Source organism: Leptodactylus fuscus, chromosome 5, assembly GCF_031893055.1.
Source record: "Leptodactylus fuscus isolate aLepFus1 chromosome 5, aLepFus1.hap2, whole genome shotgun sequence".
Classification (NCBI taxonomy): Eukaryota; Metazoa; Chordata; class Amphibia; order Anura; family Leptodactylidae; genus Leptodactylus; species Leptodactylus fuscus.
Window position 1 is genome coordinate 192431113 of NC_134269.1, and position 13511 is coordinate 192444623.

Genomic DNA, 13511 nt, shown 5'->3' on the forward strand with positions numbered 1-13511 from the left:
TGCGAATATAAATAAAAATGAATATAATTTGTATATACTGTCACGTATTAGAAATAAGACTCTAGCCCTATGAAGTGAACTCGAGTTAATTTATAAAGTCAGAAATAATAGGGGTCGGACTTTAATGAAATCATGAGTCAGCAGCTGGCATCACTTGTGGATTTTCTAAACATCCCCTCATATCCTGAGACCAGAAAAAAAGACAGGGATAAATCAGGCAGAATTGAAAACAGACTCTCAGTCACCCTCACACTAAGGGGAGAGCAGAAGGAGGGGGAGGCACTTAGTCAAAAAAAATCGAGAAAAAGAAAAGGGGAGTAGAAGACTAAGACAGTCCAGCTGAGTGAAGACAACTCCTAACTTCTCTGTTGTTTCTTTGACTTTCCTTCTCTCTTCTAAGCATCTACATTTTAGGAAAACACTTCTTCTGACCACCTGCTGACCCTCAAAGACTTTGATTTGGACACTCTTAAAGAAAAGTTTCTGGACTTTAAGATGCTGCCGGACTCTGCTGCTCCTTCCAGTCTACAAGACATTTTCTGTTAACAGCTTGGCACAAGACCTTTTTCTTTTTTTTTTCCTTTCCCGGATCCTTTTTTATTGAATCCAATGGAAAAAGTTGCGAAGCATTCCAGCATTTAACTTCAAGACCTCCAGAGAAAAAAAAATCAGACAAGACAGAAAAAAAGAGAAAGAAAACAGGAAGGAGAATCTGAATGTCTTCTGCAGAGATTTAAAGGAGATTTAAAGGAGACTGCGCTAATAGGTATGTGGAAGAATGTGTGTGTGCCTTTAAAAAACGTATCGGAAACTTCATTGTTTGTGAGAGAGCGGAGGATTTGACAGCAGTTCGCTCCTATCAAAATGAACATGAAAGGGAAAGTAAGTTGTGTGTGGAAAGCAAAAGTGCTCACGTTTCCTGCAACGTCTTGAATATGTGATAGATCAACACATAATGTAGAAGGAGGGTATAACAAAAAATGAAAGGGGCGTCAATGTAGATGTCACTTATAGAACAGTTTATAACTTACTTTATTGTAGAAACATGGTTCTAAAATGTATACCAGTAGATGGGGGTGGGGTAGTATATACTGTGATATACATATATGTGTTTCATGCAGATGTATCGTCATCCCTTATTGAGGTTTTCACATGTATTTACAGAACGGGAGGTAAATGTCTGATCATTGAAGGTCAGACTACTTGGATCCCCAGCTATCTCAAAAATGGGGTCCTGCAAGTGTCCCATGGTAAAATATTGTTTTTGTGCATGCTCATCCACCAGTTCATTCACTTGTATACTTTTATGGTAAAGATCACCTTTCCAGTCCCATAGAAGTGAATGGAGCCCTGGACCAGTATGCTCACCATTTCTGCATTCATATGGGACACTCGGGGGCTCTGGTGGACACCTGTTCTCCTGATCGTTGCAGGTCCCTTTGTTCGGACCCCCAGAGAGACATTTAAACTCTATTCTGTTTATAGGGGATAAGTGTATATAGTGGGAGATCTCCTTTACCTTTTACCTGTCCCATTAAATTTGACATATCCTAAGAAAAATGACCTATCCACAGAATGGGGGATGAGAGATTACTGGGGGTTGTGACCACTAGGATCTCCAAGTAAGCTGTGTGAGAAGTTCAGTAATGTGCCTAGTTGGCCACCACTCTCATCTTCTATGGGACTGATGGAGATCACCAAATTGAAGTCCATCAGTCTGGTTGAAGTGAATGGTGTGGTTGTCACACATGCGCACTACTAATGGGACACTTAGGAACCCCATTTCTCAATATCATTAGGGCTCCTAGCAGTCAATACCTAGTTAATAACTTAGTTATCAAACACTTATTCCCATTGTGTACAGGGGATAAGCTAGTGATAGACTTGTGTACACATACACAACATTTTATATTCTACATCCATACATGCAGCTATACAGATGTGTCTAAGTCCATAACCCACCACCTCTTCAGTATCAGACCCTGAGATCCACACTAGCAGTCCAAATTTCAACACAAAATCTGGCATATGCTACTCTGTCTAAGGATGATGTTCCTTTATAACCCCTTTAAATCCTTCGAACATTGTACAACCCAAGAAAAATGTTGCATTCCTAAGGCTGTGAAGTAACGCAAGCAGGAATGGCCACGCTCCAAGATAATGTCGCACATTGTTTGAAAACTTCAATTTGTCCTTAAAGACACATTATTGCGTTTCACAAGTTTTTGGCAATAGTTGCTATGTTTGTATAAAGAAATGCCTGAATGTCTGAGGAAGCAAAGCGATATCCCACTAGGGTAGAGAACGCAGCTCTGAGGTTTCAACTCCACAAACATGGAGATGGAAACAGTCAGCAGTTTCAGAAGATTGGTGATGATATGAGTTCAGCCGTGATTGTTTACTAACAAGGTGCCACTGACCAATGATGTGCCTGTTTTATTGCCTATGTTGTAACAAATGATGATTATCAATGAAATTAATGGAATTTTTCTGACTTTTTAATGTCCTTCACTCCAATAAAAGTGGGGAACTGAACCCCTCTGGATGGAGATGTGACTTTTATTACTTAAACTACTGACCGCCATTCAAAAACTTTTTTTCCCGTCTTGGATCTTTAGATTGGTCTAGTTAGTCTCTTTAGGTCTAATTGTTGCTAAGTTGTCAATGACTGTTAGTAAAACGCTTCAAGATTTCAAGATCTCTGCTTACAAGTTGTTGTCTTCCAATGGCAGCCATTACTGTTTGCGTCCAGAGTTGTAAATCTTTCCTGTTTGTGACACAAATGCAAGTTCTCTGGTAAGACAATGTTCACATCTGCACAAAGTTTGTCTGAAGACCACAGATGTCAGAGAAGAAATAAGACATCCAACATATCTCACTATAGCCAATGGGAACCTTTGGGATCCATTGCTGACAGTCATTAGATTATTAGACTATTTTTTTCCCTTCTTTGAGTCCTACGACAAGACAATGCAGATCTGAATGTGCCCTAACTGTACTGTGACTCCTAGGAAATGTTCATATGGTGGAAATGGAAAAATAAGGAGGACCTTTCTCTCCACTGGTTTCAGTATAAAATCGTCGGAAACCTCGCTGAAACCAGGCTGACCTCTTTATAGTTTATGGGGTCCACAGGTTTCCACATGTAACAACATTTTATTCGGACAAGGTTCCCGTCTTTGGGGTCCCCATGTGGACCTGAACAATGTAAACCCGGACACTAGGGTGAACCTAGTGTAATATAAACAGGACCCCTGCCTCAAATCCTTTCATTTCTACCTCTCTAGTTTCTTGTGGCAATAAGCCAAAGCTTCATCTTTTCACCGATGCTTTTCCCTGGTGATTTTGCTCAGATGAAGAAGCCTTATCAGTGGAGCGGCTCAGGCCACAAACTATGGTTCAATCTTCAGCAAAATCAAATCTGACGCTTATTTTCTCAATGTCTTGTCCTATAACTGGTACGGATCAGTATGTCTCTGGGAGGCAGGGACTGCTAACATGATAGATAACTGTACTGTTAGGAGTCCCTCTCCTGGCTCACTGTTTAGATCCATCTAACACGCGGACCGATTTTCCCAGCTGAACCCTTTTTTTTGGGGTAGGGTGGATAGTGAGCCCCATATAGGGATCACAATGTACTTTTTTTTTTTTTTCTTTTTTTTTTTCCTATCAGTATGTCTTTGTAGAATGGGAGGAAATCCACGCCAACAGATGTTTGATGCAGACGTTGTTCCTGGTGAGATTCGAACCCATGACTCCGGCGCTGCAAGACTGCAGTGCTAACCACTGAGTCACCGTGTTGCTCCTTCACAGCTGAATCTTAGTCATGTGAATGCAACCTATGGGTAAATATACATAGGATGAAAAATCGGAGGATTTTACCTGTAGATTAGTGCAAGGCAAATTGGCAGCACATACAGTACCATGGAAGTGGACAAGATTTTACAAATAGCATATTAAGTTGTGCAGCAAAATCTGCAGAAAATGATGTGCCTAATATGTGTAGAATCATAATATATTTGTATAGAAAAACCTGCAGCATATTTTTGCGGTGCATGTACAATACCTTCACTCCTTCCTATAGATCAGTCTCCTCTCAAAATTTGTTATGACATCAGTCAGACCATGACCTTGATATTAAGGTTTATAGAGAGTGTGTCAGGCCCCAAACCTATAATAGTGCAGTATAGATACCTATAATAGAAGAAGAAACACTGCAGATAATTGTCTTTTTATAGATATGTAAATATGCCTGTGAGTGCACTGGGGACGGGCCTGACCTGCCTTATTATTTAATGTATTAAAGGAGCAATTCTTCCTAAATTTCCAATTTGACCTGTACATTTGTCCTTTTCAACAAGTTGTTCTGCAAAAACAGGATGAAAAGCAATAGATCTGCCATCACGACGCCCAAAGGCATGGTAACTTAGTTATTCCAGGATACTGAATGTCAAATGTGCAGCAATATAGCATGGCCATACATATTGGTGAAAGAGCAAGGATAAAATGTATTGTAAACCTGTACAGAGGGGATCCACACATAGATTCTGATCACCCCCCCAAAAAGGTGACTTATCATAGCTGGCCTGGACTCCATATTTCCTACTGAATCATACATAATATACACACCCTTCCTTAGGGAGCCTTCACACGATGTAATGCTGCGCTCATTCTGATCGTAAAAACACGTTCAGAATGAGCGCGGAAAAAGCAACTCCTATTGACTTGAATGGGAGCCGGCATACGTGCGCTCCCCATTTAAATCAATCCCCTTTTTCCCTATTGCTTTCAATGTGATAAGCATGTAATACATTGAAAGCAATAGGGAAAAAAGCCTCCCATTGATTTCAATGGGGAGCGCACGTATGCCGGCTCCCATTCAAGTCAATGGGAGCTGCTTTTTACGCGCTCATTCTGAACGTGTTTTTACGATCAGAATGAGCGCAGCGTAACTACGTCTGAAGGCTCCCTTATAGGGAGTGCTGACACTCAGCTGTATTACTGGGTAGTTATACCATTCAGAAACTTGTCAAGCTGGGTGACAACCCCTGGGGTTAAAATAGTTGTCCTAGAATCATAACTTATCATCTATTAACAGAAACCAGGATTGTATGACCTGTTCAATTAGAGTCCCGGTCGGACGTGCGCATTACCACCCTATTCCCTTTATATGGGTCTGATGGAGATGGCCTCATAGACTTTGTATGTGCAAATGTTGCTTTATTAAAGCTGGAGATGCAAGATCTGGATTCTAGTGTTTGATGGGTATCCAAATGGTAGGACCCCAAGTGATCAGACACATGAGGGGTGCACGCTTCCTCCTAAATCAGGCTCAATCTCCTCTGGGCTGTGGCATAAATGATATTAGATCTGATGAGTCCGATTGCCCTGCCTCAAAAACACCCTAGCTATACCCTGTTTCCTGTGTTGGTGATTCAAAAATGTTGGTTGCAACCAGTGTTTGCAAAAAAATGGGGGCATAGACTCTCCTCCACTAAGTCAGTACTGGGGTAAAGGGTATCATACTTTATTAATGTATAAGAAATCGTCATTATATCATCACTGAGTATTAAATTGTTTACAATAGAGGCTTCCACTACAGGTGACTACATTTTGGGTTTGCTAAAATTGTAGCAGACGTCACATGCTAGCACTTTGACACATGATAAACTTTTCAACTTTAGAAGTGACATTGACAAATAGCATATTTCACAGCCTGGGAAAGTGGCGTCAAGCAGTGCAGAACCACAAGGACAGTGTTCGTAAATACCAACCAACAACCTGTTAATGGTAAATCAACATTTGTTTGTATCATTATTGGACCCTGGTGTATCCGGGCAACCGGTCACTAGACCTCCGAGACAAACTCTCCTCCTCATTCACTGCCATGTGTCCGAGGCGAAAACACCACCTGTACAAGCAAGGAGGAACATGTGCATAGAAAGGACATATTGTCAGTGTCACAGCTTAAGGGTATTCCCATGTAAAATTGGCCATATATTAGGAAGTCAGATGTTAAAATAGCTTTCAAATTCGCATCTGAATCAAAGGTTCTTTTTGGACACCTTATCGCAGATTCCATCAAAAATCATGAGAGAAAAGTCCTGTGGCCAACAAAATGACAGACATCGTGAAAGATATGCAACAGAACCCATTGTAGTCGTAGCCAATGGGGTCAATCATGATCTCTTTGTGTCTGTCACATAATTGATCCCTCCCTGTAAGGGTTTTTCATTTTTCTGTTCCTATTTCGGAAATCCTGTAGGAAATTGGAACACTGACTGTATGTCAAGTTCCCTCACAGATTAGAGCTGATCAGTAGGGTTGAAGCTGCAGAACACCCTGTGATCAGCTGTGAATTGTCAAGCACCTACATAATGGTAAAGCTGATTTGAACAGCTCTCTAAGGTGTACAGCTTTCATTGGATAGTAGGGAAAGAATCACTTGTAGCCTGTACACTCTAACTACTTTTCCATTGTACACAATGCTGACCCTTGATTTTTATTTATTTTTTATGTAGATTGTGAGCCCCATATAGGGCTCATATTGTACATTTTTTTCCCTATCAGTATGTCTTTGGAATATGAGAGTAAATCCACCCAAACACGGTGAGAACATACAAACTCCTTGCAGATGTTGTCCTTGGCAGGATTTGAACCCAGGACTCCAGCACTGCAAGACTGCAGTGCTAACCAGTGAGCAACCGTGTTGCCCCACTGACCCTTGATTTTGTGAAGTAGTGGTGTAGGTCAAGGATTTGCTTTTCCTTGGAGCAAAAATTCAGTTGCTTTACCATTAGTATAGGTCATCATCAGTATCAGATCATTGAGTTTCCTACATCCAGACCCAGCATGGATCAGCTGTTCCGTGGATGGAGCAGGAAGCAGAAGGCTTCCTCCTCCATAAAGAGGTTATGACAGAGTACTGCAGCTCTGCTTCTATTCACTTGAATGGGGACCCGATTGGTGCAGAGTCCAGGTTGTAACCCACCACCACCTTCCTTTATCTTATACCTGCCAGAGGACCAAAAAACCCTTGAAGCAAGTGAGTCCTTTTGAACTCGTGTATATAAGCAATGCCGCCCCTGCTACCTCGTCACCCCCTCTACCTCATAGATTGTAAGCTCTTTTGACGTTCTTTTGACGTTCTTTGTTATGTATGTCTGTATCTGAACCCTATAAATTGTACAGTGCTGCGGAATATGTTGGCGCTATAAAAATAAAATGTATTATTATTATATGTGTATGATGAAATATAAATCGAATTGGCCAACATCACCACTACAACACTGCAGCAGCATGTACAAACCCTATATATTATCAGTATGGGTTTGCAGGTTTTGATATTCAAAACTTTATTATGTTGACTGTGCATACGTGTCATGATTAAGTAGATATCAACCAAAAAAATCGGACACTAGATACAAACACAGAATGCAATTTCTAATGTGATCTAAGTAATGGTAATAGGTAGTCTATAGGTTTTCAAAAAGCTAATGACCTCATCAAGGTACAAGGCACTGAGTGATTCATGTTCTGATGAGGTCTTCAGTTCTTGTAAAATCTAGAATATATTCATACTGAAGATTAAAAACAGTCCATTTCCCAGAATAAGAAAAAAATACCTGAAAAATTAATGTCCCTAATTTTTTAAAAATTTCCTTGGAATTGTCATTTCATGAAATAGGAAAACCAGAAGGAAATGACCTTTGCACTGCGGACCTGCAATAACAAGCACCAGCAGAATAAAGGGGTTAAATGGATAGAAAAGAACCAGATTTTTGGTCCGGCTTCCTGCTTGTCACATCATCGATGTATCTAATTTACTTCAGTCTAAACCTTTTCACATAATCTACCAAAATGACAATCTGCCCAGAAACCTTATTTTCCTGGAACTCTGGAGTTCCCCTGTTTTTTTTCATCCCACTTTATGAGCCAAGGCGATGATTATTTAAAGGTTGTGTCTTTGAAACAGAAACTTTCCAGAATTTCAAAGCTTGATACAAAGCCTACATAAAATTACTCACGACTGGATCAACAAGTCCCTGTGTCCTCCAAGGGGTACAAATGTTGTTCAGATTGTTGGGACAGTCACGTAAATTTCTACAACGATTCTGACACATGTGCATTAGGCCTTATTCACACAACAGTCAAAATGGCCATGTAACAGCCATGCTAAAGAACAATGAGAGTAAATGGGGCAGATATATTTTGCCTTGTACGCCAGTGGTGCGGGTGGTGGTCTACATTTATTATCATAATAAATGCAGAATATGTTGGCGCTATATAAATAAAATTTATTATTATTATTATTATTATTATCATTTATGCTATGAGCTGGCCTAGATTTCAGGACAGATGCATGGCCTAGCAACGGGTGTGCCTCATTTTTGAGGAGGATAAGCCTGAGGAGCCTAAAGGAGGAGCACCCTCCAACATCACAGGAGATATGAAGACTGGGGTTGTGCCCCATTTAGTGTATTCACATGTCCACCTGTGTACATCTGGACTGACACTCAGACCCAACAGAAATCAATGGATCTGTTTTTAATGGTTGTAAAATGGAGTGACGTCTGAGTTAGGTGCATGCTAAGGCTCTCCTGAGGAGGTGTCCAATGGGCTGTTCCATTCTCAAGAATATAGAGCAGGTCCTCTCCTGCTCTGTGTCATTGAAATAGAACGGATCAAAGCCCCCATAGAGGTGAGGGCATCACAGAATGTACTCAGATGACCTCAGACCTCTGCTGAAAAATTGCCCCCACTTCCCACCACTTGGTTGTGTGCATTGGGCCATAGACTAACATTCCTCCTATACTGGTATTGGAAGGAAGAAGTAAAGTGAAAATTGTAGCTACATATAGTATGGCCGTGCAGAGGATCATGGTAGCAGTTATACTTACGCTGGGTTCATGCTAGTGTTCGATCTCCGTTCTTAGGTTTCCGTCTTCTGCATGCAGAAGACGGAAACCTGTCATGCCAAGTCCGGCCGTGAGCGCCAGTGAGCGTTTTATGCTCTCCGTGGCAAAACAGTTTTTTTTTTTTTTTTTAAACCGGACACAGAGTACTGCATGTTCGACTCTGTGTCCGATTTAAAAAAAACAAACAAAAAAACGGTTTTGCCGCAGAGAGCATAAAACACTCACCGGCGCTCACGGCCGGACACTTTTCAAACCCATTTAAATGAATGGGTTTGAAAGATCCCGGAGGTCTCTGTCTTCTGCCCTGTTTTGTGCAGGAAACGGAAACCTGTATAACAGAGTCCTAGGCGCAGATGTGAATGAGCCCTTAGCCAGACGTCTGCAGTCCATATCTCACCATACTTTTGCTTTAGGGTATCTTATATGACTGTAGAACAAGAAACACTAACTGCGTCCCCTAACCAGCCAATACCACTAGACATGCCCCTGCCCTCTACGAAAAGTCACAGTCCGTCTATCAGGGCCGGCGTCAGCGCACGGCATAGTCGGGCAAGTGCCGGGGCCCCCCGGCACTTGCCTGTCACAATTTCAGCTCATCGGCGTCCGTCCGCCGATGAGCTGGAATACATACGCGATGCAGGAGCTGTGAGATCACCTCCTGCTTTAAAGCTCCGGCCCGGCTTGCGTGTGTAGGCGCGATGACGTCATCGCATCACGCTTACACACGCAAGCCGGGCCGGAGCTAAGCAGGAGCTGATCTCACAGCTCCTGCATCGCTATGTGACTGCACTGGAGTGAGAGAGAGGAGCTTCGGGGGAACGATGGAAGGTGAGTGATAGAAGGTGAGTGTAAGTGTTTGTTTTGTATTACATATTAAGGTGAAACATAATGAAGGGGGCCCATGAAACTGGGGGGCAAATGAAGGGGAGGGGGGGAACGGCATGACACTGGGGCAGATGAAGGAGGGGAGAACAGCATGACACTGGGGCAGATGGAGGGGGTGGGGAGAGAACGGCATGACACTGGGGACAGAGATGGAGGGGGCCCAAAGAAACTGGGGGGCAAATGAAGGGGAAGGGGGAACAGCATGACACTGGGGCAGATGGAGGGGGTGGGGAGAGAACGGCATGACACTGGGGACAGAGATGGAGGGGGCCCAAAGAAACTGAGGGGCAAATGAAGGGGAGGGGGGGGAACAGCATGACACTGGGGCAGATGGAGGGGGGGAGAACAGCATGACACTGGGGCAGATGGAGGGGGTGGGGAGAGAACGGCATGACACTGGGGACAGAGATGGAGGGGGCCCAATGAAACTGAAGGGGCAAATGAAGGGGAGGGGGGGAACGGCATGACACTGGGGCAGAGACGGGGGACATGAAACTGTGGGCAGATGAAGGGGGAGAACGTGATGAAACTGGGGACAGAGATGGAGGGGGGACATGAAACTGGGGGCAGAGGAAGGGTGTATATGAAACTGGGGGAGAGATGGAGGGGGGGCATATAATTTACGGGTGACTGTAGGAGGATTATACTGTGTGGGAGCACATGATAAATGAATGAGAATGGGTGGAATCAACATAAAAGTGGGCGGAGATAAATTTGCAGCGGCGTGCAGAGCGCGCCGCACATTTTGCCCCTCTTTCTACTCTTTAAAAGATTGGGAGGTATGGCGTTGGTGACGCCACACTCCTGCATGACATCACTCGCTTCATCTGCAACGCACAGTGTCTCGACTCCCCCACCTCCTTTACAAGGGGGCCCACTGAGGCTCTGTCGCCCAAGGGCCCATAAAAACCTGGAGCCGACCCTGCCGTCTATAGTGTTCACACTTCCTGGCTGTGGGACTCACTGAAAACAGGAAAAGAGTAATTTCTATGGGGTTAATCTGGTTCACTTCTTGTAGCTTTCGGACTGGTATTTTGGAAGTTCTATAATTGGTATAATTGTGCCTATTACTTTAGTAGTGACAGGTCTTCTCTGGGCTGCCAATGGGACATACTAGTGATAAATTGTCCACACTGGATACACAGATGGGCATTTTCAGCTTGTACATGGACAGCATTGTCATCAATATACAGATGTAGCAGTTAACCCAAACTTCAGCAAGTGGTTAAACTGCTATAATGTGATATGTAACATGTCTTTCCAATGACCTTTCATTGCTTTTTGTTGTCTTCTGTGATGTGTAGATGTGGGAGAACCTCCAAAGATTCATTTCATTTTATGTTTGGGTCCCCGAATCCTTTTGGGTCGAACAAGTTCAGTATGAACCAGAAGTGCAATTATTATATTCTGGGGTCTCTTCAGACTTCGAAGTTTAATAGATGGAAGTGTTTAAAAAAACCTCCTACAACTCTAATGGGCCTCCTTCTGGTAACAGTCTTGGTCTCCTCGAGGATGTCATGTGCCTAGGGGGCACGATATGACTTGGGCACGCTGAGCATCATGACACTTGGTGTGCCCATGTGATCGATGTGGACCAATCACAAGTATTAGTGGTGACTCTGGGCACATGATATCACCAGGAGAGCTTTGGATGCCACGAGGGAAGGAGAGTATAAATGTTTTTAATTTATTTTTACCTCCCCTGGGCCCCAGTTATTATACTCTTCATACCCCAGAATATAATAATTTACCGCAATGTATGTCACTGCAGTCATATTATGTTGTCTGAAACAAATCCCCAATTGTTGAGTTTAGTTAAAAACCGAGCAATTTGAGATATTCAGGTCAAAACCTGGCTTTTGCCTAAAGGGTTCATCCATCTCTAGTGATTAGTGATCTTGAGATTTCAGGATCATTTTTAAAATCCGATTTCCGATCATTTTCCATTCGAACCCGTCCCGATCCCAATTCCGATCCTAATGCAAGTCAATGGGATTTTTTTTTAATAATCGAAGATCGGATTTTAAAAATGATCCTATTCACTACACAGCATGGAGTCCAAAAATTGAATGCTTTAATTTTTAGACTCCACGCTGTGTAGTGATTAAAAAAAATTGCCCGGCAACTTAAGTCCCCCCTGCTGTCCACTTACCTGCACAGATCCGCTGCCCCTGCTGCTCTCGCTCCTCTTCTTTCTACTTTGCATGTCTACAGAGCACCGTATGTGCCCCTGCCTCCCAGGCTAATGTTACTGATGCTAGGAGTAGGTGAGGCTTGTTGTGGCTTAGGAGAACGTGGGCGGGTACAGGGCGGGGAGACTTGAGTGCATCACTCACGTCTCCCCTCCCAGTACCCTCCCACACTCTCCTAAGCCACAAGCCCCCCTTCTTCCTAGGTCTGTAACACTAACCTGGGAGCTAAGGGCGCGCATGGGGAGAAGAACGGGGAGTGATAGCAGCAGCGGATCTGTGCAGGTAAGTGGACTATTCTGTTTCCTATCTGCTGTGCGGTATCCTCGACTCTGCTACATCTGCATCACTGTACATTGACTTGTCTATCTACTCTTCTGCTTCATCCCTGCTTTACCGAATACTCAGCTCTGCTACATCTGAGATCGACATCTGAAAAGATGTAAGACATCACAATGCAGTAGTTTAGGCAATGGAAGACGTTCAGGTTATATCTGTACGTCTGCCTAATTTTGATAGGTTTAATGTATGAAATTACAATTCATAATGCCAACATATAGGTCAAGTTGCCAGGAATTAGCTATAGCGGTATAGTGCAGATGAATAGCACTGGCCTCCATACTACACTTCATCCTGTGCTCACTGGTTCATGAATACGTTGCAAAAACTAAAAAACTGCCAAAAATACTATTTTACGTACATGAGTACAACACTATGAGAAATGAATTTGTCATTTAGGGCTTAGCGTAATGTTGAACGATGTAGATTAAGATGGTACGCTGACAGCTATTAGCTAACCATCCATATTGTATGGCTGCCAGCAGGCACGTACCATAACAGAATATGCACAGTTTTCCATATTACTTTTCACTGGCAAAAGATCCAGCGAGAGGTGTGTATGAGCAGCTCAAATATCAGGGGCATGAGTCGAGGCTCGAGATCCCAGAGTTACTAACATGGATGTGTCATCCAGTCACAAGCGGCAAAAATGAATGAGAATTTGGAGTGACTAATAAAAGGATCCGTGAAATTGACCTGGAAACTAATCTTGGCTTTTTGATTGTAAAAGGATAAGAATGTTATCTGTGCCCAGACCTCGGCTATTCTAGATGTCGAGATAACAGATGTTGTGGTAGAAATAGGACAGTCAGCTCCACGGTCTATGCACAGTTGTCGGGGCTGTGATGGCTTCTGGCTGCGGTTCAACATTCATCGCTTGTCCCTTCATACCAATTACCTTCTGCCCGTACTGAATCCATGACGTGTGGCTGGCACCAGCACTAGATGAATGAAATGCCATTCTTCTTCTACAACATGACATGACCACAGAGAATGAATAAAATGCTGCTGTATTTACTCATCTCGGCAGTGATGGAGGTGCAGGGTGGTGCAGGCATGGGGGCACCCTATGTCAGAGGCATGGAGTGGGTGAGCTGAGGCTGGGTCTGTAGCATTATATTGCATAATGTTTCGTTAACATTATAATTAGGGATGGGGGAACCGATTCGTTTAGACCTGA

The 13511-nt window shown here is 43.2% G+C and overlaps 1 protein-coding gene across 1 annotated transcript in view; it reads left to right on the plus strand.

The window, feature by feature from the left end:
- Positions 1–261: 261 nt before the first annotated feature.
- The window catches only part of PDGFRB (platelet derived growth factor receptor beta), a 102428-nt gene continuing 89178 nt past the window's right edge, over positions 262–13511 (plus strand). Inside the window, exon 1 of the mRNA XM_075274973.1 lies at positions 262–766. The gene's annotated coding sequence lies outside the window, so the exon portion shown is untranslated. The remainder of the gene's footprint in view (positions 767–13511) is intronic.